The following is a 26808-nucleotide window of genomic DNA, read 5'->3' as shown; positions in this document are numbered from 1 at the left end:
TGTATAGAACAAATCTTAATGCAAGCATGTTTGTTCCTACTAAAATGAACAATATCAATTTCAAAGCATCACAAAGGAAAGGACTTCATTTGTAGTGCAGTATTTTTGTTTGATAACCTACCTAACTTAAGAGATAGTAAGATCTGAATAGAGGACTAAAAACCAGGAACTACTGAGTTCTAATCAGGAGTCTCAGACCCTTACCCTGGCAACTTAAGACTGAATTTTCGTACGTGGTTTCTGATTTGGTGTGTTTTCATTTTTGTGTGTACAGCCTGAGTCACCTAACACCTGACTTTCAGAGGCACTGGACACTTTACATTTCTGCTGGAGTTGCAAGTGCTCAGCATCTCTGAAAATCAGACCTCAAGCTTTTGAAATTGAACATTCAAAAATGGAGACCCCAAATATTAATGGCCACTTTTGGAAATAATCTCTTTGCCTGACTTTCCCCATCAGTTAAATGGGGATACTGATATTCACAGGGTCATCATTGACGAGTAAGCATTTGCTACCAGACTGCTATTTGAACTCCCAGTTTCCATTGCGTGTAGCACAGGAAATAAATGTGATCTCTTTGCACGTTTATTTTTTAATGATGACCATGGTGTTTAACAGCAATTTTGTGACCAAGGACATAGGAGCTGAGTAGCAAGTAAAGAGCAGGCTTGGCAGAGCGCCTCCACTGGCACAGGAGCCATTAATGTTCTCTTGTCAGTGGCACAAAAGTAGCAGCTCTGATTGCTGTCAGGGCCAGTGATATAACTTACAATCAGGAAAGTATGAATGGTGCTCAAGCAGAGGAGAGAATCTGGCAATGAAGTATCATATAAGCCCTAAGTACATTCAACTCCTCTTACTACACTCTGATACCACAGAATGGGTCAGCTGTCTTGCCTGATCCACACAAAACATTCCACTGTAAAAAGAAAAAAAATCTGTGTCATTCCGTTGTCTTTCTTCTAGTGCTCTGCAGTTCTGGTGCATATTCTTCCATGCATTGCTTTCTCATCTCTACCTCTTTTAATTGTTGCAGTTGTGTGGCAGACATGAAAATTATACCTTCAGGTGAAAGATTAATTTTGTAGCCAGGGAATGTGAGCAAGCAACATAGGGAAATTTAAAAAACAAACAAACAAACAAACCTTGTTTAGTGTAGTTAAATGAATATTATCTTTGAAATCTTAGGAGAACTGTCCTTATTTTTATCCACACTTTAAGGAAGCATAACCCTGCCAGCTACCAAAACAAAAACAAAACCTCCCCGGTCCAGCGGGTTCATTTCAGGTCTGAGAGAGGCAAAGAGACTTTGAAGAAAACAACATGAATTTATAAATCTGCCTTTCCTTTATCTTATCTCTGAGCCCTCAGTGTGATAAGATCACAGCAGGGGCACTGCAAAGATTTTGGATTAATTTTCTCAGTGATTAGAGCAGTAGCATATGCAAAGAATCTTAGCCTCTTTCAATGCAAGCTTATCTTAAAGGCTCTTTATATAATAGACAGCTTGGAATCCTGATTAGAAGGCGCTGTTTGTATTAAAGAGATGAGAGGGATGGAAAGAAAAGCTTAAAAGATGAGCATGGCATCTGGCATAAAGTCCATTGCAAGTGAGAGAGGGGCATGAGCACTGCAGATGTTTTTTACTGGGGAAAGGGAGGTAGGCCAAATGTAGGGAGAGGAGTGGAGGGGTTTTTCCATATACAGAGAGTAACTACAGCCTCTTCCTGACTTACAAACCGGTTATGCACCAAGCAATTGGTCCTAACTTGGTTTGTTTGTAAGTCGGTCCCCATAGAGTTATACGCGACCGTGCTGTTCGTAAGCGCGGATTGCGTTCGGAACTCAGGGTCCGCCATTTACGACAGCTTTGGTCTTAACTGCGAACGGTTGTAAGTTGTCCCTTTACAACTCTGGGACTAGCTGTATACACCTTCACAACTTGGCACAGCTCAGTGCTGCAGCACCTCCTGCTGGTCAGTTGGGGAATTAGCTCAATTCAGCCCTGGAGCACCCCCTTTTGGCCAGTGTTTTGCCTGCTTTACCTGTTGGGTCTGTTCTTCACCTTGTATCAGGACCCATGTTCCTCCCAGACTGTGGAGCCCTTCCCTCAGGGTAATGCCCTGCTGCAGTGCCCCCACACTCAGGGGCTTCCCTGTCAGGGACCCCCACCAGCCCTTATACCCACCTTGCTTCAGTGACCCACTGCTTGTCATCATCTAGCCTCTTACCTCAGGGGCAAACAGGATTCTGTAATGGCCACTCATCATTGGCAAGGGGGTGTGGATCTGCTGCGTCCTTGCAGCCCTAATAGCCTCATACCTTGCCTCAGGTCCTGCAGCCTGGCAGTGAGGTCAGGCCAGAGCTTCCCAGCTCTGCCTGCCTTTCCCCCGCTCTGTGTCAGGAAGCCACTAACTTCCCTAGCAGCCAGGTCTCTCCTGCTCCACAGCTGGCACAAGAGTCTCTCTTCCCCCACCCCCCCAGGAGCTCTCATTTATACAGCCCTCAGCTGGGCCCTACTTGGCTGATACATGCCACAGCTGGGGTGCCACAATCTCAGCCCTCTCACAGGGCTTAGTTTAACCCTTGCAGACACCCCATCACAGTGTGCATTAGAGACTGAGACCAGCAACACATGAAAGAACAAAAGTAACATCTCCATTAGAGAACACGTAGGCTGTGTCTACACTGGCACGATCTTGCGCAAAAACTTGCTGCCTGTCTACACTGGCCGTGTGTTCTTGCACAAGTAAACTGACATTCTAATGTATGAACTCAGGGCTTCTTGTGCCAGAATTCTGATGCTCCTGCTCAGGAAGAAGCCCTTTTGCGCAACTGTTCTTGCGCAAGAGGCCAGCGTAGACAGGCAACGTGAATTTCTTGGGCAAGAAAGCCCTATGGTTAAAATAGCCATCAGAGCTTTCATGCGCAAGAGAGCGTCTACACTGGCATGGATGCTCTTGTGCAAAAGCACATCTCTTGCGCAAAGGCACATGCCAGTGTAGACGCTCTCTCCTGGAAGAGTTTTTGCACAAGAACTCTTGCGCTAAAGAGTTTTTGCGCAAAATTATGCCAGTGTAGACATAGCTGTAGTGTCCTTGTCTCTTGTATGCCGACAGGGGTAGTTGTCCTAGGACCCAGCAATTCAAAAGGGCCTGGGGCTCCCAGCCACTACTGCCATTACTGCAGCAGCAGCAGCTGCTGGAGCCTCGGGCTCTTTACCGCGGTGCGCTCCAAGCAGTTCTGATGGCTGCCTGGGAGCGCACGGTGCAGTGAAGCATGCTGCTCCAGGTGGCGCTGAAGGCTGGCTCTCCCCAGTCCCGCCCCTTCTGCCTGAGGCCCCACCCCATCCAAGAGCACAGAGCTGTCTCCCCATTTTGCCCAGAGACCTGGCAAGTCCATTGCCCCCCCCCCCCCCCCCCCCCGTGATAGTCTGTATTGAACAGATTACAAAACAGCTTGGGGCATGTCTCAGCTAGCAGAGTTCTTTGAGGTGAAGAGGGAATGTAACAGGCTGAAAGACTGGGGCCTGCCAACTCTGATTCAGACTGAGCCATGCCAGGGAGAAAGTTAAAGACTTACCCTACAAAGAGGAGCAGGAGGTTGCAGTGAAGCTGGGGAAGGCCAAGTAAAGCCTGGAAATACTGGGCCCAGTTCTTATTAAGAGATTCTGAGTGGGAGAAGCGATGGGAGGCTGGACATCACTGGGCTGAATTCCAGCCAGGAAAAGCCTCAGAAACTTGGAAATGGGATCTAGCTCTAAGCTGGATATTCCTTGGCTAACGGGAGAAAATGACTGACCTGGGGATGGCACCTGGATGTAAGCACTCAATAAATGAGACATAGGAAGGGAATATTTTAATTGCCTGTGGATGGTGAGTTATTCAGGGGCTTTGCAGAAGAGAGAAATGGATAGAAGGGCACCACACAGTGAACTCTGGTCACAAAGGCTTGCTAAGCAAATGTTCACCTCATACAGTGCAGAGAGTCCAAGGTGTGACCGTTACATGGCTGCACAGAATCCAAGGGCTGTTTGTGAAGTTCAGATCTGGAACCAAACTTCTCCAGAACTTGGAATATATTTTGGTTAGACTCCTGTCTTGTTGGAACAGTTATCCCCTCCAGCGAGAGGGGTATGTCCCTGAGATGAATATTGGATTCTGGTGCTCTTTCACTCAGAGATGCAAATTGTGTAGCTTACTTTGAGTTAATTTTGAAATAGCTTATTTTGTAATTTGGCACTGTCTACACAGTGCCAAACTTTAAAATAAACCACTATTCTGAAACGTCCCTTAATCCTTCTGAAACGAGGTTTATAGGGACATCGGAACTGCACTGTCAAGACACATAATAGCTATTTCAGGATCCTGGAAGTTCCCCAAAATAGTGCCACAGTGTTAATCTATCAGATGGTTTAAAAGAAAACCTTTTGGATTAAGCGCACTTTCAGATCTGCACAAGCAAAGAGGGAGGAAGTGCCTCTGGGCACAGACAATTTTGTTCTGAGTTTGTTCAGAACCTAGCATAAAAGGGTTCCAGTCCATAACTTGGGCTTCTAGGGTACATCTGCACTACAGAGGAAGATCAAAGCTGCCACTATTGATCTTCCAGGGTTTTAATTAGCAGGTCTAGTTAAGACAGCTGCTTTGAAATGAGAGGGGCACTCAGGTTGATGCCGGTAACTGGCTTTCACGAGGAGTAAGGGGAGTCGAAGGGAGAGTGTTCTTCCTTTGACTTCCTGCAATGTAGACAGCTCCAAAAGCTGAGTTAAGCTGCTTCGACTTCAGGTATGCAAGTAATGTAGCTGAAGTTGTGTATCTTAATTAGACTTTGTCCTGAAGTGTAGACATACCCCTAGTGCTTAGAGCAATAGAAATATTAATAAGCATGAACTGCTGCATTTCTGGACTTTAGCACTAGAGTGGCAGATAAATCCATTGCTTTCCATTACTTTAATCAGCAACATTTTGATGGCCTTTGACAAAATAAAAACGGCATCATTAGTTCTGTATACAGCAGCCTCATGTTGAGACACTTCTATTGAGCCAGTGGTGACATAAATAGTTCTGGAGGTAGAGATGGGCATGGAATCTGTCCACCAAAATAATCAGCAAATGAAACTAGTGAGAGAGCCATTGACTCCATCAACTTGGGTTCTGATTCTTATCAGTCTGTCCCAACAAACCCCGTATCAGTGCATAGGCATCCGTCTCCTGCCTATGAAGTCCCATATGTTTTAGTGGAAATTCATACCATTAGCTCAGCTGGCAGCCTTTGTCCCGATCCCATTTGTACTATAGCTAGAAACTTGTCCACACTGTCCATTCTCTGAGGCATACAGAGACAGCAGACTCCAAGTTCTACCCACAGCAGTAGAGTTCCTGGCCAGGTCAGCCTGTCTATGCCTACTACACTGCACTGCTGTGGTTGTATTAGTGCATTGAAGTCAAAACTGGGCAGCTATCCCATAGGCTGTGTCTACATTGGCGCGATCTTGCGCAAATACTCTAGCGCAAGAACTCTTGCGTTAAAATATTTGCGCAAGAGAGCGTCTACACTGCCATGTGCCTTTGCACAAGAGACGTGCTTTTGCGCAAGAGCATCCATGCCAGTGTAGACGCTCTCTTGCGCAGGAAAGCTCCAATGGCCATTTTAGCCATAGGGCTTTCTTGCGCAAGAAATTCATGTTGCCTGTCTACATTGGACTCTTGCGCAAGAACTGTTGCTCAAGAGGGCTTATTCCTGAGCAGGAGCATCATAGTTCTTGCGCAAGAAGCACTGATTTCACACATTAAAACGTCAGTGTTCTTGCGCAAGAACTCCCCGCCAGTCTAGACAGGCAGCATGTTTTTGTGCAAAAGCGGCCGCTTTGGCGCAAGATCGCGCCAATGTAGACACAGCCATAGTGTTTTGTGGTCAGAAGGCTGGAGCTGTTTTTCACATGGGGCAAACACTTTGACATTTCCTTCTGCACAGAAACAGAGGCGGCAAGAATACTGCCTAACCAATTACAGTGCCATGGTTAGGTGATGACCTTAAGCAGAATGAGAATGTGAGAACCTGATACAAACTGACAATTGCGTGACAGCCCTGTTCATGAGCAGCATTGACCTATGGCACTCCCACTTGGATCAGGTCAACTATAAAAATAACAAGCAGTCCTGTGGCACCTTAGGGTATGTCTACACTACCCTCCTATTTTGAAATAGGAGGGTAATGTAGGCATACCGCAATTGCAAATGAAGCCCGGGATTTGAATTTCCCGGGCTTCATTTGCATAAGCGGGGCGCCGCCATTTTTAAATCCCCGCTCGTTTGAACCCCGTGGCGCGCGGCTACACGCGGCACGAACTAGGTAGTTCGAACTAGGCTTCCTAGTTCGAACTACTGTTATTCCTCGTGGAATGAGGAGTAACGGTAGTTCGAACTAGGAAGCCTAGTTCGAACTACCAAGTTCGTGCCGCGTGTAGACGCGCAGCACGGGGTTCGAACGAGCGGGGATTTAAAAATGGCGGAGCCCCGCTTATGCAAATGAAGCCCGGGAAATTCAAATCCCGGGCTTCATTTGCAATTGCGGTATGCCTACATTACCCCGCTAGTTCGAACTAGCGGGGTAGTGTAGACATACCCGTAGAGACTAATACATTTATTACGTCATGAGCTTTCATGGGTAAAACCTACTTCATCTGAGGAGCTGGAGTGGAAATTACAGAATTCAGGGTATGTATAACAGCAAAAGAAATTACTCATCAATTATAGGACCAGTGTTAATGAAGTTAATTAAGTCAGGCTGTATGTGTTTCCTTCCTAGCATATGGTGTGCAAGTATGAATATCAAAGGCAGGGAAATTACTTTTGTAGTGCATTAAGGAGTTACGATATTTATTCAAGCCTAAATCAATAGTGTTGAACTCATGAATGAACTCCAGTTCAGATGTCTTCCTCTGTATAGGAATGTTGGTTAGGAGATGATTGGTTTTTGTTTGACATTTGGAAGTTATCACAAACCATAGTAGCCTTGATACAATTATACCAACATAAAAGTCCCTTTGCTAGTATATTTATTTTGCCCTGGGAACTGGTAAAAGCTACACTGGCAAAAGTCCTTTTGCCAGTATAAGCTGCATCTGCGTAGTTAAGCTGGCAAACCTTTTCTAGTGTAGAATAGGCCTTGTTTAGGAGCTACCTGTCATACTATTATAACCCAGTGAGGTGACTTAGTTGCTACGCAGTTGAAAGATGTGGTATAGATAGGACCTAACCAGCATTAAAGAGATGAGGCTAAACTACAGTTTTAACTATATTGTAACCAGGTCTGCTATATTTCAGAAAGGGCTTTAGGAACCAGGTGCCATGTTGTCCATGGGCACCAAACTTCACTGAGTTCTGGGCCCCTCAGAAGGAGTAGGGACTCAGGTGGAGGGGGCAGGGCTGGGGCTAGCCTCCCCCACCCAGCCCTCAGTGCTGCCCAGACTGTGCTGGGCAGAGCTTCAGTGCCAATTTAAAGGAGCTGGGGCTCCAGCTGCTGCAGAAGCAACAGTGGCGGCCAGGTGCCCCCAGCACTTTTAAATCTCTAGACCCTGGGGGCAACTACCCCCTTTACCTCTTGCTGTCAGTAGCCCTAGTGGGCAGAGACTTGTATTGTTACAGCGTGGTTCAGAACTGATAAAAGTCTGTAGTACTGACAAGCTTTCCCATTCTAATGGCCTTTGACCTTTTGCCAGAAAACCTGGTGCTGATGAAAAGTGAATCAAGGCAGCCTTGCCTGAAAAATAAGGGAGATGTCTCATTTCAGCTGATGTCTGAACCAACTTGATTAAGACAAATTGGTGCAGATGGTACCCCTTTGAAACACTGAATGTAAAAATGAAAAGAAAGCTGTGGTAGCAGCTGCATTCAGCTCTGCTGCTTTACTGTGATTCTGACATTTGAAGAACTGTAGTTGATGAACAAAAGTGAAAACAAGTAAAATGCAAACAACTTAATAATACCAGGGAGATATCAATAGCTGTTTATAACAAGTGGAATTTATTACCTTATTTATGCTAATAAAAAGGGTGTTCCCTAGTGTTTAAAATATGAATTCAGGACTCTTAGTTTCTGTCTCAGTTCTGCCACTGATACACTGGTTGGCCTTGGGAGAGTCACTTAATCCAACTTGATAATATTTACCTCCCAGACAAGGGGATTGTGGGGTTTGGAAGCATTGTGAAATCTTTGAATTACAGATGCTACAAGTGACTATCATGATTAATCATGTGATAAAAAATTGTGATTAATCATGCTGTTAAACTATATTAGAATACTATTTAATTATTTTTGATGTTTTCTAAATTTTCAAATATACTGATTTCTAATATAATACAGAATACAAAATGTACAGTGTTTACTTCATATTTATTTGTATTACAAATACTTGCACTGTGAAAAACAAAATAAATAATATTTTTAATTTCAAAGCTTATGATACCATTTACATTTTTTGTTAGTCTCTGAGGTGCTGCAGAACTATTTGTTTGTTTGTTTTTTAATTCAGTTACAGAACAACACGGCTACCCCTCTGAAAGTATTGCATGCATCTGAAATCTTAAAAAACACAAACAACCTGTACCGTAATAAGAGCCAGCAGCAAATAGACAATCCACTTTTTTTTAAAGTCTCATGATTGATCTTGTGATGGGCCTGATTCATATTTTAAAATGCTTGGAGTAAGCAATACTAAATGATGGAAAATATGTTATGATAGAAAGAGGCAGAGTATATACTATAGCCAGCAAAAAAAAAACCCACAAATGCCTGCCATGTACACAATTAGGGCCCATCTACACAACAGGGCAAAAGTTGAATTAAGCTATAAGACTTGAGCTACGTCAATTGTGTAGCTTAAGTCAAAATAGCTTAATTCAGCTTTTGGCTCTGTTTACTTAGCAGGATGTTGAAGGAAGAACACTCTTCTTCTGACTTCCAACTTCCCTTACTCCTCATAAAATGAGGGTTACAGGAGTCGGCATAAGAAATCCTCCAGCTTGACATTATTTAGAAATAACTGCTTGTAGTGTAGACACGGACTATGTTATTTTAGAATAACTTCAGTTATTCCAAAGTAAAATGCTGTGTAGACATACCCTGAACAATATGACAAAGTAGGTACAGTCAAGCTTTCGTTGGTATTTTATATTGGTGGTCTTCCCTCTTCATCCTCATTTTTTTTTAAATCAGATAACTAATTGTGAATAAACTTAAAGTGCTTCATGTCATGTAAACTACTTTCCCGAGACAGCACACAGATTAAGCATAAAATTACATCCCTTACAGCAAACATTGAAAAACTGGGCCCAGTTTCCCTTTTTCTTATATTGCTGTTTGTCTATTAATTTCAAGGGAAACATTTCTGATTTACACTACTGCAAATGTGGGGAGACTCAATCCCACTATTTTACTAGAGTGCATTGCTTCCCCCTACTACAAGCCAGGATACTAAGAGATGTGTACCATTTTTAGTATCTATCTGATGGAATACCCACTACCTAATATAATTAATGTGACATGTCTTCACATCAAATATAAATACAAATATTCTGATGGATTTTATGTTTATAGAATGGATTATCTAGCCCCGTGGTCACCAACTGGTCGATCACGAGGCCTCGACCAGTCAATCGCGAGGCGTCCTGTCTGCCCCGCCCCCATTTCCTTCCCACCCCTGAGAATCCCCACTACCTACTTCAAGTGAAAATGGAGGTAGTGTAGGCTTCCTGGGATGGACAGAAGTCCCGCAGCTTAGCGCCACTTCCGGCGATTCCGGAAGGGCGCTAGCTGCTCTACCGGGTGTACTGCAGGAGGGAGCATTGGCTCCCCGCACCGCACAGGAGGGGTGAGTCATCCCCAGGGGAGGCGCACGTGTTGGGGGGTCGTCCCGGGGGCAGGCACGTGCTGGCTTCCATCTGGGGGGGAGAATCCTGGGAGGAGGCAGATGCAGGGGACTCTCTGCCTCCACTGGCATCCCACTCCCCAGCCCCCACTCCCCAGCTACAGAACTCTGTCCCCACTCCCATCCCTACTCCCCGAACGCTGTCCCCACTCCCTGAACTCTGTCCTCACTCCCGTCCACAGCCACAGAATTCTGTTTCCACTCCCCTGTTCCCAGCTACAGAACTCTGGGTATGTCTACACTACCCCGCTAGTTCGAACTAGCGGGGTAATGTATGCATACCGAACGTGCAAATGAAGCCCGGGAACGAGGTGTACCGGTAGTTCGGAATAGGAATCCTAGTCCGAACTACCTAGTTCGAGCCCCGTGTAGCCGCGCTACACGGGGTTCGAACCAGCGGGGATTTAAAAATGGCGGCTCCCCGCTTATGCAAATAAAGCCCGGGAAATTCAAATCCCGGGCTTCATTTGCATGTTCGGTATGCATACATTACCCCGCTAGTTCGAACTAGCGGGGTAGTGTAGACATACCCTTTGTGCCTATTCCCATCCCCACTGGCACCCTATCTCCAGCTGCAGAAACCTGTCCCCACTGGCACTCTGTCCCCTGCTGCAGAACCCTGTCCTCTACCCTCCCAGCACCCTGTTCCCTCTTCCCTGCCCCCCGCCGCGGGACTCTGTCCCCACAAAATGTATAATTATAAATGCTTCATTTTAGATTTAAATAGCATGAATAAAAAACAGACCATTTATTTCATAACTATAAACACATTTTAAGTTTATATATCGCATAACTTAAAAATAAACTGTTTATCAGAGTGTGTAAGGGCAGGGGATAGCAAGTGATAGATAGGAGAATAGAGAGGGCGGGGCTTCAAGGAATGGGCGGGGCTTCAAGGAAGGGGCGGAGTGGAAGATCTTCGCCTGTTCGGAGATTTAAAAAGTGATCTTGGGTGTAAAAAGGTTGAAGACCACTGATCTAGCCCCATCTGCTTCCAAAGGAAATCACAAAAGCCTCTTTACTATGCAGATTTTATGATCCTGACCAACCAGCTGAAAATTAATTTCTTGGTTTTTTACATATACAATTTTAATCCTTGGCATCTACTCCTACTGACAGTGTTTGTGGAGTTATTTTAATGTGGCATCTGGTATAATTACTCTCTTTCATTGACCACAGGAAGTGTTAAACATTTCAGCAGCAGGGATCAACCTATTTTGTCAGCCTCTTCGTATCAGCATCCAGCTTTTAACTCCTGCTGTGAAGGATGACTGAAGTTAGGCAGTGCACATCTGAAGATAATTCCTTGTTGACAATGTAGAGTGAAAATAGATAGGATTTTCCTGTCTACTCTTTAGAAGCTAAATAAAAAGGAAGTACAGGCAGTCCCCGAGTTACGCGGATCCGACTTATGTCGGATCCGCAGTTACGAACGGGGATTTTCTCGCCCCGGAGGACTGGAGCGGCGGGACGCCTGGTCCCACCGCCCGCCTCCTCTGGGGCGAGAAAAGCTGCTCCCCGTCTCCCTGGTCTGCTGGGGGAGCCAGCAGACCAGGGAGACGCTGAGCAAAGCGGCGGAGGACCCGGGCTGGACCGCGGCGCTGATCTGGAAGCGCTGCAGTCCGGCCCGGGTCCTCCGCCGCTTTGCTCCGCGTCTCCCTGGTCTGCTGGGGGGGGACACAGCTCGTGTTCCCCCCCAGCAGACCACGGAGACGTGGAGCAAAGCCCAGGGCCTGTGGTAGAGCAGGTGGGGCGCTGCAGGTTGGTCCCGCAGCACCGCTCCTTGGCGCTACTGGACCAACCCGGCAGCACCCCAGCTGCTCTGCCCCAGGCATCCCCAAGTCAGCCGCTGCTGAAACTGACCAGCGGCTGAATACAGGAAGCCCGAGGCAGAATTGCTCTGCCCCGGGCTTCCTGGAATCAGCTGCTGATCAGTTTCAGCAGCAGCTGACTTGGGGACGCCTGGGGTTCTTAAGTTGAATCTGTATGTAAGTCGGAACTGGTGTCCAGATTCAGCCGCTGTTGAAACTGATCAGTTTCAGCAGCGGCTGAATCTGGATGCCAGTTCCGACTTACATACAGATTCAACTTAAGAACAAACCTACAGTCCCTATCTTGTACGTAACCCAGGGACTGCCTGTAGTGTGGTTGAAGTGGAGGTTCTGGCCATATTCTCTTCCCCTTCCCCCCCCCCCCCTCGCCTCCCGTTATAAAAAAGCTTCTTCATAATGTCTTAAAAGCAATTAATAGATCTCTTTTTGTAGGTGATGCATAACTGGAGCTGCACTAAATCATTTCACAATAGGAAGCAACATATACACAATCACATATTTATTTTTTCCAAGTATCTGTACAGATTCAAAGTGCATTTTACAAAAAGTTTTGACCTAAAAGCTGCTTTCGTAGCAGCACTTAACTGACAGCTCTTCAGCAACGTGTTCAGTCTTAGGCCACATCTCCACTTGGTGTGCTGGAGATTAAACTTCTGGCGTTCAATTTAGCAGGTAAGGGATGGTCTAGATCAGGGCATGCGGCCCATGGCGTGTTTGTTTGCAGCCCGCGGTGCAGTTTGGGTTTGCAGTGTGGTTTGGGTGGATATGTGTTTTAGTAGATGAATTCCTGAACTGTTGTGAAGCCAAAACAAAAAAGTAATCAATATAATGGTCTTCTGTTGCTATGCGTTTCAGTAGTTAAATTCCTGGACTGTCATTGTTCATTAAAAATGCTGTCCTGTGGGTAGAAATTGGGTAAATATTACATTTTATTAATATCAGAAGAAATGACTTAAATGGGGCCTGCGTGTTGTGTAGCCTTGCCTTAATTTTTGTATTCATGCCCGTCAGTGTGAAAAAAGCTATTTGCATATATTTGCATATGTATTTGCATGTATATGCAACCACACTTAAGTTGCAGCCCTCAGCATGTGCTGTGAGTATCATTGTGGTCCCCAGGGCTTCCAAAGTTGAGTAGCCCTGGTCTAGATGGTGCTTGGTTCTGCCATGAGTGCAAAGGACTGGACTTGATGACTTCTTGAGGTCCCTTTCAGTTGTATGATCCTATGAACTGCTAAGTATATTGTTCGGTCACCATGCATGACACTTAGTGGGAAATTATATTAAGATGTTTGTCCATAGACTGGTCTATTAAGGAAAGATGCTAGAGTTATGATAGCATGATCAGAAATTAACCCATAGTCATTCCATATTTAGTGCTTGCAGGCTGCAAAAGGGATTGACTGGTTGATATCAGAAGCAAGAATTGTACTCCTTGAAAGGACCCTATGATGGGAAAAGGTGGAGCCATGCTCAGGCAGATGTTACTGGTTCGGCCACCGAGCTGTATCTGGTGGCTGAACTGGAGCAGGAACTGAAGAACCAAGGAGGAACTGCAACTTCCAGCAGACAGCTGGTGATTAGATTCATACACGCTCATTTCGCTGCTCGTCATCCTGGGAATTAAAGGCATCTATGATAGCAGATATCAGTGAAGGTCCCAATAAAAATGAAAGCCACAAATATGGACCTAACAAGGAGGAGAGGTAAGTGGATACTGGAAATGGATACTTCAGAATAAGCAGTGAATGCCATGTAGAATCTACCTGTACAGCACAGGGGCTTAGATATGGTCACCATTTTAGGAAATTTGTAAGGAACCAGAGGCCTAAGAGCATCTAGCACGTTACCAGTCACAATGGCCAGCATTATGATTTCTTCACCTTGGAACGCAGTGGCTCAGTGGTGCAGGTGCAAATGGAGCATGTTACCGGATGGATGCTTGGGAGTGGTCTGGTGATGGTCACTAGGACACAAGCTTTGGTCCAGCTGGGCCCCTCTGGTAGTGCAACAGTATCTCAGGTTGCAGGTGTCATAGCACAGAGTGGCCTCTGGGCTGTCCTAGAACTCCAGGCACTGTAAGTCCCTGTGCCAGAGCTGCGATCTGTCCATCCATTTATGGCAGTACTTCTCCATCCTGCCCAGAGGTGCCCTTCAGAATCAGCAGCAGCACCAAGACACACAGTGGCTCCCTCTCCATGGAACAGACTCCTCTGGGCTCCCTAACTTTTCTCTCCTCCTTCAGAGGGCTCAGACTGGAGACCTCCCTGGCTTAGTCCGCATGCTCTGCATCATCCAGCTGATTAGGGCAACCCCTAGAATCTCTGTCTTGGCTGCCTCCCCATTCCAGTGGCCACCAGGGTGCCCCTGCAATCAGCGCACTGGGATGTATGGTTGCCACTCCCTCTTGCTGCCAGTCTGTGAACTCTTTGTACTGTTGGCGTGGCCTGGTGTAAAGCCCTGCAGCTCCTCTCAGGAGATTTTATCCCCTGTCCAGTCACCGGCCTCCAATTCTCTCTCCCTCTCAACAACAAACTAGGACCCCCTCAATTTGAAACCATTCTCAGCTCCTCTGGCCCTACCTATCCCACTGCTTCCTTTCCCATCCTAAACACCAGCAGGGAAAAGTCTCTGGTGCCTGCTGGAGCTGGCATATCTCACACTTGATTAGCCATTGTCATGAACAAAGGTGTAATTAGCAGGCATTAAAGAATATGGGATGCAGCAAGCACAGACTAGCCTGGTACCAAAGATCCATTCCCTTAGGGGCCTGCAGATGAGCTGAGGTGTCAGAGGGGGAAGCTGGGGAATGAACAAAAACAATGCACGATGACAAGTGAGAAATTAAATTTCACAAGCAGAGGGAAAGCACATCCACGGCCAACTTCCAGAGGGCTCTTTAGTGTAATTGGTACAAATTGCTGAGGGATGTTTGTATACTACCATGGAAGATAAGCCACTGTTTGCCTTGTTTAACATGGATAATCAAGTATGTAAGTACTGTATACAGCACAGGATTTTGGTGCAAAAGTATTGGCAAAATACATGTTGGGAGGCCTATATTTTGAATACTACCCAAGCAGTGCTGTTTTGTGTAAGGTGTGAAGGCTAAAACTTACAAATCTGTCTCACAAAGCAAAACCCATCTATGAATCCAAAAGCACATTCAAGATGCCTATTTGAACAAATGCTATATCAGATTTTCATGGGGAAAATGTACTGTGTTGCCAGGACCCTTTTACACACAGGAGTGCCTGATACTGCTTATTCTTTCATTGTAAATAGGCAAAGACTATGTTTTGCTTCTGGAATTGTCTTTGTTAGGAATTCTCTCATGTAGCTCTACTAGAGCAAATCCTAGTATAGAGCATCGATGTAAATCTCTTGTGTTTGGGGACCAGTGAGTGTCCTTACAATTACATGAGCAGGTAAGGTACAAATCCAAAAAGGTATTTATTTAGGCTCCTAACTTAATTGATTTCAATACTAACCCTAAACCCTGATCCTATGATCCTCAGCAGTGCTAAAGCCCTGCAAACCTTCAAGGTCTTGATCCTGCAAACACTTAAGCACGTGGTCATAGATGATGTGGGAACTAGGTGGGGCCAAGGTCTTGAGCACCTACACATTCCCATTGACCTTAGCGAATGCTGAGGTCAGTGATGTTAGAACATTTTTAATAGTGGAGATACTGAAAGTCAGCCCCTTCACTCCTGTTCATGTCATCCCCCACACCAGTTGGGGCCAGAAGCAGGTCAGTCTCTGGAGAGGGGGGACCTGGACAGACATAAGGGAGCTGAGGCTGGAGCCAGCAACTGGGACTGCTGCATGTAGGGCTGACCACCAGAATGGCAGGGAGCTGGGATCACTGGGTGTGGGGCCTGCAACAGCAGAGTTCTGGATACAGAGAAGTGAGCTGGGTCCCCTCATGGGGGGCCAGAAGTGGAGTCCTGTTTGCAGGGCTGGGATGCCATGTGTGGGGCCGGGAGCAGAGCCTATGCGTGGAGCCAGCAGCCAGGACCCCAGGAAGAGAATGACAAGCAAAGCCCTACGTAAAACCCGGGAGGTAATGCAGCATCTCCTGAACTCCTAGTTCCCATGCCTATGGTTGTGGTGCTTATCACGTACGTAAATCAGGCTTATAGTAGTACATAAGGCAACATCTTTCACACCCCTCTTGCAACAACTGGCAGCAGTGTTTACAAATTGCTCCAAGATTCCAGGATGTGACTCTCTTTGCAGATGCAGCATTTGTTATGGCACATAAAAGCTAGACCCTGTTCTCTTTGGCTGTGTCTACACTGGCACCCTTTTCCGTAAAAGGGATGCTAATGAGACACTTCGGAATTGCAAATTCCGCGGGGGATTTAAATATCCCCCGCGGCATTTGCATGAACATGGCTGCCGCTTTTTTCCGGCTCGGGGTTTTGCTGGAGAAAAGCACCAGTCTAGACGGGATCTTGCGGAAAATAAGCCCTTTTCCGGAAGATCCTTTATCCCTGGGAAAAGGGTGCCAGTGTAGACACAGCCTTTGAGTTTAAAGGGAGTTTTGCCTTAATTGCAGATAATGGACACAAAATAGAGTCCAGTACTGCTACCACACAAACACAGCACAAAACAGTCTTTCCTATTATAACAGTATAGACTGGCATGCACATTTACTCTGTATTGACAATTTCACTGATTCAATCGAGTCATATTTCCAACCTGACAAAGACTTCATTTGGCTCCCATCCCCTTTGACAGCCAGTCACCGTTCATGCATCCCTCTTTAATTGGCTCTTCAATAAACATGTGTATGGAGATTCCTCCGCTCAAAATGTTAAATGAAATCTCTATTTAGATTTCAGTGTAACAAGAAATGTTTCCAGACACGGCTTAGCAAATGGAGATCTGCTTTCTGCCTTGCTGTAGATTAGCTCTGCAAGAGGCAGGCTGACTGATTTGAAAAGTACTTAAGCCTGCAAAGAGTACCTCCTAAGAGGTACAGAGTACAGTGTGAAGACAATGGGATAGGAATGAGCACAGCACCTTGCAGGACTGGGCCCATAAATCACTGGAAAGATGCTGTGTATTTCATCCAGTCACAAACTATCGCATTTGTCTTTAAGCAAATGGTGATTTATTTAGACATAGAACCCAAGCTATATTACACCTAGCTAACTTCCATCTGTATTATCAATGAAGAAGAATAAACACTAAGGCTGTGTCTAGACTGGCAAGTTTTTCCGCAAAAGCAGCTGCTTTTGCAGAAAAACTTGCCAGCTGTCTACACTGGTCGCTTGAATTTCTGCAAGAACACTGACGATCTCATGTAAGAAATCAGTGCTTCTTGCGGATATACTATGCTGCTCCCATTCGGGGCAGCAAGCAGCCGTTTGGACTTCCCTGTGGCAGCCCGGCTGAGCAGCGCAGAAGTCAGCTGAGTGCCACGGCAGGAGGCGAAGGGGGGTGAGGCAGTGACGTACATGGCCAGGCCCCAACCCCTGGGCATGTACGTCACTGCCCCGCCTCCTTCCCCCATGGTGCTCGGCTGACTTCTGCGCCACTCAGCCGGGCCACCGTGGGGGAGCAAGCGGGCAAGCAGCCTTTTGGGCCTCGCACTCCCCATGCAGCACTGGCCACCCAGAGGGAATAGCCAGCATTTCAGGCAACAGCGCCCCCCAGAGGGAACAGCCAGCATTTCGGCGTTACAGACTCTCCAACACTGGGCTACTATATATATATGATATTTTTGAAATAATGGGTGGTTTATGTTGGATTCTGTAAACCTCAATCTATGAGGAATAATGCCTATTCCAAAATAGCTGTTTCGGAATAGTACGTGTGTAAACCAGGCGGCTGGAGCTATTTTGAAATAATTGGCTTGCAGCCCTTCCCACAGGTGTCCTGATGGTCCCTCTGTCCACACTCATCAAAACTCTGTAGTCCCCCTTCCTATGCAGCCCTTAGAGCAGCAGCCACAGGGGAAAGGACTGTGGCAGACAACAGGTCATGCTTTTCCTCTGCCACACGGCAGCATCCTGCACAGCTGTCACTGTTGCCATGAGCCACCCCCGTGCTCAGTCATGGCTCCAGCCCAGCAGAAAGCAGGATCCCAAGACCCTGCCAGGGGATGTAAGAGGCACGCGCCTTCCTGATCTGGTGTGGAAACTCTGGCCCCCATTGAAGTCTGCGTCGCGGAGGCAAATCTCCAGGATCTCTGCACCACATGCACGAAGGGTCCTGTCCATACCCAGGAGCGGATGAAGGTCAAGGTGCTCCACCAGGGCTATGTCAAGAACAGGGAGCGCAGCTCCAACTCTGGGGATGACCCTCAACTTGCCCCTCTATTCAGACCTGTACCACGTCCTGGGGGGGTGGGTCAGTCCCTTCCTTCCACCCAGAAGTGGACTCAGGGCTGGAGATGCCTGTCATCACCCTCCCAGGGGACAGAGACACAGAGGAGGAAGGGGAAGAGGAGGGGCCAGATGAGGCCAGCACCAGCACCGTGCTCAGCCTGGAGCTGGTACTCCATGCCCTGGATGTCTCCCAGGCATCATCCAAGGACGGGGAAGGCACATCGGTTGAGTGCCATTACTTTCCCTACACACAGAGGGGGGAGGTGGTGAAGGGCTGGAGCGTGCGCCTCACTTGGCCTTCTCGGCCTTGGGATCACACAGCAGCCTGTGCACGTGGGGCACCAGTCCAGCACACACAGCCTCAGGAGGCTGCACCAGAAGGCACTTGTGCTATTGCTCACAGGGTCTGGGGAGGCCTGCCATACTCCTGACACTGGGGTTGGACACCCTCCCACCACAAGAAGGAGGCTGGAGACATGCAGACACGCACGCACACACTCAGGAGTGCTGAACATGGCACATGGACATGCCCCCACACTCGGGGCAACACCCACTCCTGGAGACAGCATGGTGAGGTGCAGGAACATCTGCCGCTCACACACACACCTCTCCCAAATCCATGCCTTCCTCTCCTCTAATGGGCATGGATACAAGTCCTCTCCCTGTGGGATGCCTCCACTGCTAGACCTGCTGTGTGCATGATCCAGAGGGAAGCCCAGCTGCCCCTTAGCTCCCCTCCCACCTGCAGGATCCTGGTCTGGCCAGCACCTTCCCATGCCTGCTTGTCCCCGGGACATAGCAGAGTGAGGCTCCCCCTGCACATCTGGGCCCCTGTAAGAAAGGGCCCGCTGTCTAGGCCACAGATAGCCTTGCTCCAAACACATCTCCTCCATCTGACCCGAGAACTATTGGTCTCAGCTCATGGATGAGGGCAAGGCTTCAGGCACAGTGTCTCCGGGGATGACTGACCTTCTCTCTGTTCTCCACAGCCAGACCACCTGTGTGTGGGGGGGGGAGGGAGAGGTCAACAGCACCCAGGGCAGCCTCCTGACCCTGAGAGACCCACCGGTGCAAGAGAACCCAGGAGGAATTCCAGCAGAAGCACATCTCCACACTGCGAGCCCTGCAGCACACCTTGGACCAGAGACTGGAGGAGTATATCCAGCTGTAGTGAGAGACCTGGCGGGAGATGCTGGATCAAAGCTGCCCCTGTCCTTGCTGCTGCTCCTGCCCCTGTCCCTCATACTTCCCCTAGCCCTGTCCCATGGTGACCAAGGTCCCCGCACCTGAGGTAGGACGACTAAAGCCAGGCACCACTTCCAGCCTCAGCCCTGAGACTCTCCTCCCACCTTCTCCTCCTCCCCTCTCTGAGGTTCTTCCCCCCAGTCCCTCCCCAGTTATTTCTACCCCAATTGAAAAAGCAAAGTTTATTTTTTCCAAAACAAAAAGTGTGGTTTATTGTCTCTGCAGGGGAAGAGAGGGAGTGGGAGGAAAGGCACAGAGGGGCAATGCACAGGCCCCTAGTGGCAAGGCCCAGAGGAAAGCGTCTCTGGGGTCCTGGTGAGAAATTCCCTCTCAGGGCCTCCTAGATGCACATAGTCCCCTGATGGGCCTGCTGGATAGCAGCCCTGTGCGGCTGCTCAAAGGCCCTGCCAATCTGGTCAACCTCTGCCCTCCAACGTGGGAGGAATGTCTCCCCCTTCCTTTTACATGGCTGGCCATGGTGATCTGTGACAGCCGGCAAGACCATCAAAGAGTATCCCTTCCAGTTAATGTATACAGATGCCCAGTGTTCAGGAGCCCGGATGGAGATGTAAGTGCCATCAATAGCCGCTTTCCAGCATTTCACTGCCCTCCTGGGACAATAGTCAAGAGCATTATACCTGCATGACCAGGGCCCTGACGGTCGAGCTCCCCACACTGAACTCGTTCCCATTAGCTGTCTGGTGTGACGAGCTTCCAGATGGCAATGTTGACTCGCTTCTCGAGGGGGATAGTGGGTCTCATGTGGGTCTCCCATTGCCTCAGGGCAGGGGCGAGCCACTCACACAGCTCCAGAAAGGTGTCTTTCCACATGTGGAAATTCTTTGGCCACTGCTGGTTGTCCCACCACTCCATAACGAGCCAGTCCCACCAGTCCGATCTGGTGTCCAGATGCCAGAGGCGGCTGTGTACAGTGGGGGTCTCTGCTGCGCCTGCAGAGAGATGATGAGATTTTCTGTGATGAGCTGGAGGTTGTGTTCCTGCAGGGCCAAGCTGGGGGAAGCTGGCTTTCCTCTCCAGCATTCTGGGGTGGGGGAATGCTGGAGCCATGCTGCCCAGATCTCCTCTTCTGCATTCCAGAGCCAGGGAAGGCTGGGATCATGCCTGACAGATCTCCCCTCCATCGCTCTAGGGCCAGGAAAGATTGGACCGTGCCGCCCAGCTCTCCATTCGGGCACTCCGGGGCTGGGGAAGGCTGGTGCTGTGCTATCTCTTACCTTGGGGCAGGGGGAGAGAGATCTGGACATGTCAGGCAGGGACCAGCAGCAGCCTCACTAAGGAAACTGGATTCTGGTGCACATGGAAGGGGCAAAGCTAGGGGCTAGCCTCACCAAACTAGGGGTTCAGCCATTGCCTATGTCTGTGTAGCTGGAGAACTTGTCTCTCTAACTAATAGAAGTTGGTCCAATAAAGGGTATTATCTAATCCACCTTGTCTCTCTAATATCTTGGTACCAACACCACTACAACAGTGCAGTGAAAACCCAAGAGGCCCATCTGCTGAGAGGACAGGCGGGTTTATACCTCTCTCTGCCAATCATTAGCTGAGGTTGATTAGGGAAGGGGCTTCATCTTAGGAGAAGGAGGGGTGCTGTAGATGGTTATTTTGCAGAGCCTGAGTGCAGCGGATTTAATGAAGAAACCACAGAAGAAGCGGATAATCACTGCCTTGCTTGATGTAGAGGAGGAAGGGGCGGCAGCACGTACTATTCTCTGAAGAAACAGATCGGAGCATGTTGTCTGATTTGCTTATGTCTTTTTGTCCCCCTTTTCTACCCCTCCCCTCCCCTGCAGCACACTGCATAGGATGCCAAGCTATTCTTGTATGGAAAAAAGGAGTCCCTCAGTCAAGTACAGACTTTGTTTATTCTGTAAATGTCTCAGGAGCCAGGTGAAAGTAGATCAGAGCATCAGCAATACACAGTATCTGCCAGTGTGGCTCTTGGATCAGAAGCCAAGTGAGAGGAGGCAGGAAGGGTCATTAGTTTGGGAAAAGGGGATAGCATGGAATTAGGACACAATTTCCTGTTTGTTTCATATCACTACCTTCATCCCTTATTAGAAACCTTCTGGTGGTGTGTGTTTAGGTGAGCAGTCTCTTGCTGGTGCCTGGCTGTGTTTCCATCAGCATAATTGTGAATAATAATGCCAAAGCAGGAATCACATTCAAACACTAAGAACACAGGGCCCTGATGCGGAGTCACTGTGGTATGTCTACACTAGCCCCCTAGTTTGAACTAAGGAGGCTAATGTAGGCATTCGAAGTTGCAAATGAAGCCCGGGATTTAAATATCTCGGGCTTTATTGGCATCTTCCTGTCCAGCTGCCATTTTGAAATGTCACTAGTCCGGACTAACTGTCCATGGCTACATGCGGCAGGGAGCCGGTAGTTCACATTAAAGCCCCTAATTCGAACTTAGAGGAGGAACAGGTAGTTTGAATTTGGGCTTTAATTTGAACTACCAGCTCCCTGCCGCATGTAGCCGTGGGCAATTAGTCCGGACTAGTGAAATTTCAAAATGGCGACTGGACGGGAAGATGCAAATAAAGCCCGAGATATTTAAATCCCGGGCTTCATTTGCAACTTCGAATGCCTACATTAGCCTCCCTAGTTCGAACTACCCTGAATGTTATACCCTGAAATAACATAGGCTTGCAGCTCTCTGCAGTACACATTGTGTCTTTGTTGTAGCAGCAGGATATGGACAGATATTCCCCACCTCTCAACACACAGGACAGCCCCCTCCCAAGTATCAGCAGGCACAAGTTATCTCTGCAGAGGGACAGAGTAGAAGGAAACAATGAGACTATCGGTCAACGGGCCAGGCTGTGATCGTTGTATACCAGTTGCCACAGTCAAATTTTTCATAGGCATCAGTACAAGAGATTTTGGAGGAAGAAAACGAGGTAGCTTGGCACATATTTACAGAGTGCTCCGCCCAACTGTGAGAGGAAACCCGGGAAAAAGCACCAATTGCTTGAAAAGTTAACAAGTGGTGAAGGGACATTTGGAGGCCAGAGCTGACATCTTAATGGTAAAGGAGGTGTTACATAGGGTGAGGACAGGACATGTGAAGATGGTCTGTTTATATTTGGTGTAATACAGAAGGTGGAAGCCAGAGAAGGATGCAGAAAGAGGGGTATCAAGGTCAAAATGAAGGACTAGGAAAATGATCTTTGCAGTAACATTTCATATGTATGTGAGTGGGGCAAGAATGCATTTGCCAAAGCCAGAGAAAGGTATACTGCTGTACCTGATATGGGAGATGAGGTGATTCTGAACAAGAGTTTCTCCTAAGAATAATAGGCGGAAGCTCCATCATACGAGACACTGAAAACTAAGTTAAAGGAAGCACTAAAAAACCCAATTTCAGAATAGGGCTGCAAATGTAGGCATTTGGAATTGCAAATCAATCCTGGGATTTAAATATCCCGTGCTTGATATGCATCTTCCTGGCCGGGCGCCATTTTTGAAATTTACAAGCCCGGAATAACTGCCCGCATCTACACGCGGCAGTGAAATGGGCATTCAAAATAAAGCCCTATTTTGAACTACCTGTTATTCCTCCTGCAATGAGGTTTAACAGGTAGTTCAAAATAGGGCTTTATTTTAAACACCCGTTTCACTGCCGCGTGTAGATGCGGGCAGTTATTCCGGGCTTGTAAATTTCAAAAAATGGTGCCCGGCTGGGAAGACGCAAATCATTCGTGGGATATTTAAATCCCGGGATTGATTTGCAATCCCGAATGCCTACATTTGCAGCCCTATTCCGAAATAGGCTGCAAGGTTAGACATGCCCTTGGCGAATAAAGCATGCAATATGGTCTCTAAAACTTTATACCTCTAGATCACCAGTTCAGATGGACCCACAGTTACTTACCAAAGTCAGACCAGCTGAATGAAACTCACTGCTTGACTGCTGAGTTACAGCTTCACCATATGGGTTTAAAACAACAGCAAAACTCACCACAGAAAAAACTGTGGGAGCAAAAAAGGCTAAGGGTATGTCTACACTACAGAGTTAATTCGAACTAACAGACGTTAGTTCGAATTAACTTTGATAGGCGCTACACATGCAAACCGCTAGTTCGAACTTAATTCGAACTAGCGAAGCGCTTAGTTTGAACTAGGTAAACCTCACTCTACGAGGAATGACGCCTAGTTCGAATTAAGTAGTTTGAATTAAGGGCTGTGTAGCCACTTAATTCAAACTAGTGGGAGGCTAGCCCTCCCCAGCTTTCCCTGGTGGCCACTCTGGGCACCACCAGGGAAACTCGTCTGCCCCCCTCCTGGCCCCGGATCCCTTAAAGGGGCACGGTCTGGCTACGGTGCCCATGCCAGGTGCAAGTCTGCCAGCACCCAGCCAGCAGACCCTGCACCTGGCACGGCACGAACCAGCCACCCGCTGTCACCCAGCCCTCTGCCTCTTCCCGGGACCAGGCTGGCGGCTCCCAGGAGCCTGCCCGGGGCCGCAAGACTCGGGCGCCCACCTGGTCTAGTGCGGAGATCGTGGACCACATCCACGACCTCCGCACTGGCCACTTTCCTGTGCCTATCTAGGGCAGGATAGCTGCGAGCCTGGCCACCCAGGAGCAGGTTTGCGTGAAAAATCAAGGTGGTCCACTGAGACCCGACCCTGAGCTCTGAGCTTAGAACATAAAAACATAAGAACAGCAGTACTGGGTCAGACCAAAGGTCCATCTAGCCCAGTAGCCTGTCTGCCGACAGTGGCCCACACTAGGTACCCTGGAGGGGATGGACCGAAGACAATGACCAAGCCATTTGTCTCCTGCCATCCATCTCCAGCCTTCTACAAACAGAGGCCAGGGACACCATTTCTACCCCCTGGCTAATAGCACTCCATGGACCCAACCTCCACGACTTTATCTCACTTCTCTTTAAACTCTGTTCTAGTTCTAGCCTTCACAGACTCCTGCAGCAAGGAGTTCCACAGGTTGACTATTTGCTTTGTGAAGAACAACTTTCTGTTATTAGTTTGAAGCCTGCTATCCATTCATTTCATTTGGTGTCCTCTAGTCCTTCTATTATGGGAACTAATGAAGAACTTTTCTTTATGCACCATCTCCACACCACTCATGCTTTTATAGACGAAGCAAAATGCAGGACAATGTAGCACTTCTATCATATCCCCCCTCAGTCTCCTCTTTTCTAAGCTGAAAAGTCCCAGTCTCTTTAGCCTCTCTTTATATGGGACCTGTTCCAAACTCCTGACCATTTTAATTGCCCTCCACTCTCCCACCCTCTCTCTTCCCCTCTCCCACCTCCTTTTCCCAGTCTCCCTGAGTTTTGTTCAATAAAGAGAATTTCTATTTTTGAACACACGTGTCCTTTATTTTGTACATCAGGAAGGGGGGCTAGGGAGGGGTAAGTGGAAGGAAGTGAGGGAGGAATGGGGTACGAGCCCCTGATGGGGAGGATTGGGGTGGCTCTGCAGGCTCCTCGGGGTGGAAGCTCTCCTGCCCCCCCAATTGACCCCTCCGGATGGCAGCCTGCGGCAAGTGCAGCCGGGCTGATGGCCGAGTGCTGTGATGTGCCGAGTGTGAGCATTCAGGGCACTCCCAAGCCAGGACTGCTTTGCTGTCCCTCATCGAGTTAGACAAGCGAGCGGGGAACCCCTGAGAACTGTCTGTCCGGGGTGGGGGTCAGGTCCTTTTAAGCACAGCCCTCGGCTAGCCTGAGGCAGCAGCTCCACGCTCTAAGTCCTAATCTGATGCCCTGCCGGCACTGCTTCCGGCCAGCGTTAACCTCGGTTCAGGGTCCACTCAATGTGGACATGCTTGTTCGAATTAGCAAAATGCTAATTCGAACTAGTTTTTAGGTCTAGATGCACTAGTTCGAATTAGCTTAGTTAGAATTAACTAATTCAAACTAAGTTAGTTCGAATTAGCGCTGTAGTGTAGACATACCCAAAGTTCCTTCCTGGTACAATTTCATTGACTTCCCCAGAGTGGGCATGGAATGATTTTGGCTAAAAATTCTGACAAAGCCCACATTATCAAAAAAATCAGTCAGTTTTGCACAGTTCGAGCCACATAATACTGTGGGAAGTAATAAATCAATGTGACAAGGGATGCCAGCTGGAAATGGTATTAAATTGCAAGCAAAAACATCTAGATTAAAACAGCATTTGTGGCTTGGGTGGGAGGAGTGATTTGTATGAAATAAACATTGATCCAAACCATTACCATAAGTTCAGTTATCCCATAGTAACCAAATCTTTCTAGATGTTTGGAATAGTTCAGTAATCTTATTTTCGCTTTCCATGCAATGGGCACAGTAAAAATCCTGACTAGTAACCATTCATAGAGTAACAAAATCTATACAACTGGCTTCCAGTTGGGATGGGAAGCAAGTGTGTCCTCATTTAGTCAGTCAGTCTCATATTTATCACTTCTGCAAAAGCAGGAGATATTAATCTAGACATTTGAGTTTCATCTCCCTGAATAGAACCAAGAGGTGTGGCCCATTTAGAGAAGAATTCCTCATTTTTGGGTGCTTAATCAAAACCAGCCTGACCTTAGACCCTTTTTCAGTTTGGCCATTACTTCTTAAAAGCAATGGCTTAATTTTGTTTTAATGCCAAAAAAGTCTCTCATTTTCCCCAGCTGGCATCAGAGATAAGAGACTAAATTCCCCAGACATTAAAACACTAAAGAGTTCTGCCATGTGTTACTTTGGTCTTATGCTCAAAGTCTCTCTCTCTCTCTCTCTCCTCTTCTCTCTGACTGATCTCAGATATAATGCAAAATAATATGTGAACAACAAAAAAAGAGCAATTTAAACTGCTGTTCGAAGCTCAGTCCCAGTTCTTTTACTAGCGTTCTTCCTCTTAGAGCATCTTGGGGTATGTATGTCTTCACTTCAGAGTTAACTTGAGCAGTCACCCCAAACCCCTTCCCATCCATGAATAAAAACATCTCATCTGAGTTGGATGGTACTTTAAACTCAAACGTGCTGGCCTGGCTCCAGGTAAAAGCTACAGAGTGAGCCACTTTTGTTTGGATTAGTAACTGTAGCAAGTTCATGACTCACAGTTGTGGCACCTCCTGCTGGTCACTTCAAGGATTAGCTCAGTGCAGCCTCAGAGAGCCCTCTCCTGGTGGTGTTTCTCCTGCTGATATCTATGTCCATTCTCCACTACTCATCCAGACCTGTATCCTACCCAGACCACAGCACTCTTCCCTCAGGGTCCTACCCCACAGCAGTGACCTAGCTCTGGGGTCCTCTCCTCTCAAGGAACCCCAACCGCTTATACCCACCTTGCCTCAGTGACCCGCTGCCAGTCATCATCTAGCCCTTGCCTCAGGGGCAGACTGGAGTCTGAAATGGCTACTCATCATTGGCAAGGGGGTGTGGACCTGCTCTCTTTTCATGCCTTTGCTGCCCCCCTGCAGCCCTAGTACCTCTCAAGCCCCCATATC

At 47.7% G+C, this 26808-nt stretch overlaps 1 pseudogene; it reads right to left on the bottom strand.

The window, feature by feature from the left end:
• Positions 1-12534: 12534 nt before the first annotated feature.
• LOC149523648 (protein shisa-1-like) lies at positions 12535-13962 on the bottom strand (annotated as a pseudogene).
• Between the last annotated feature and the right edge of the window lie 12846 nt (positions 13963-26808).

This window comes from Pelodiscus sinensis, chromosome 13 (genome assembly GCF_052426305.1).
Source record: "Pelodiscus sinensis isolate ZL-2025 chromosome 13, ASM5242630v1, whole genome shotgun sequence".
Taxonomy (NCBI): Eukaryota; Metazoa; Chordata; order Testudines; family Trionychidae; genus Pelodiscus; species Pelodiscus sinensis.
Note: the sequence above shows the minus strand (reverse complement) of the source record. Positions and strands in the feature narration are given on the sequence as shown.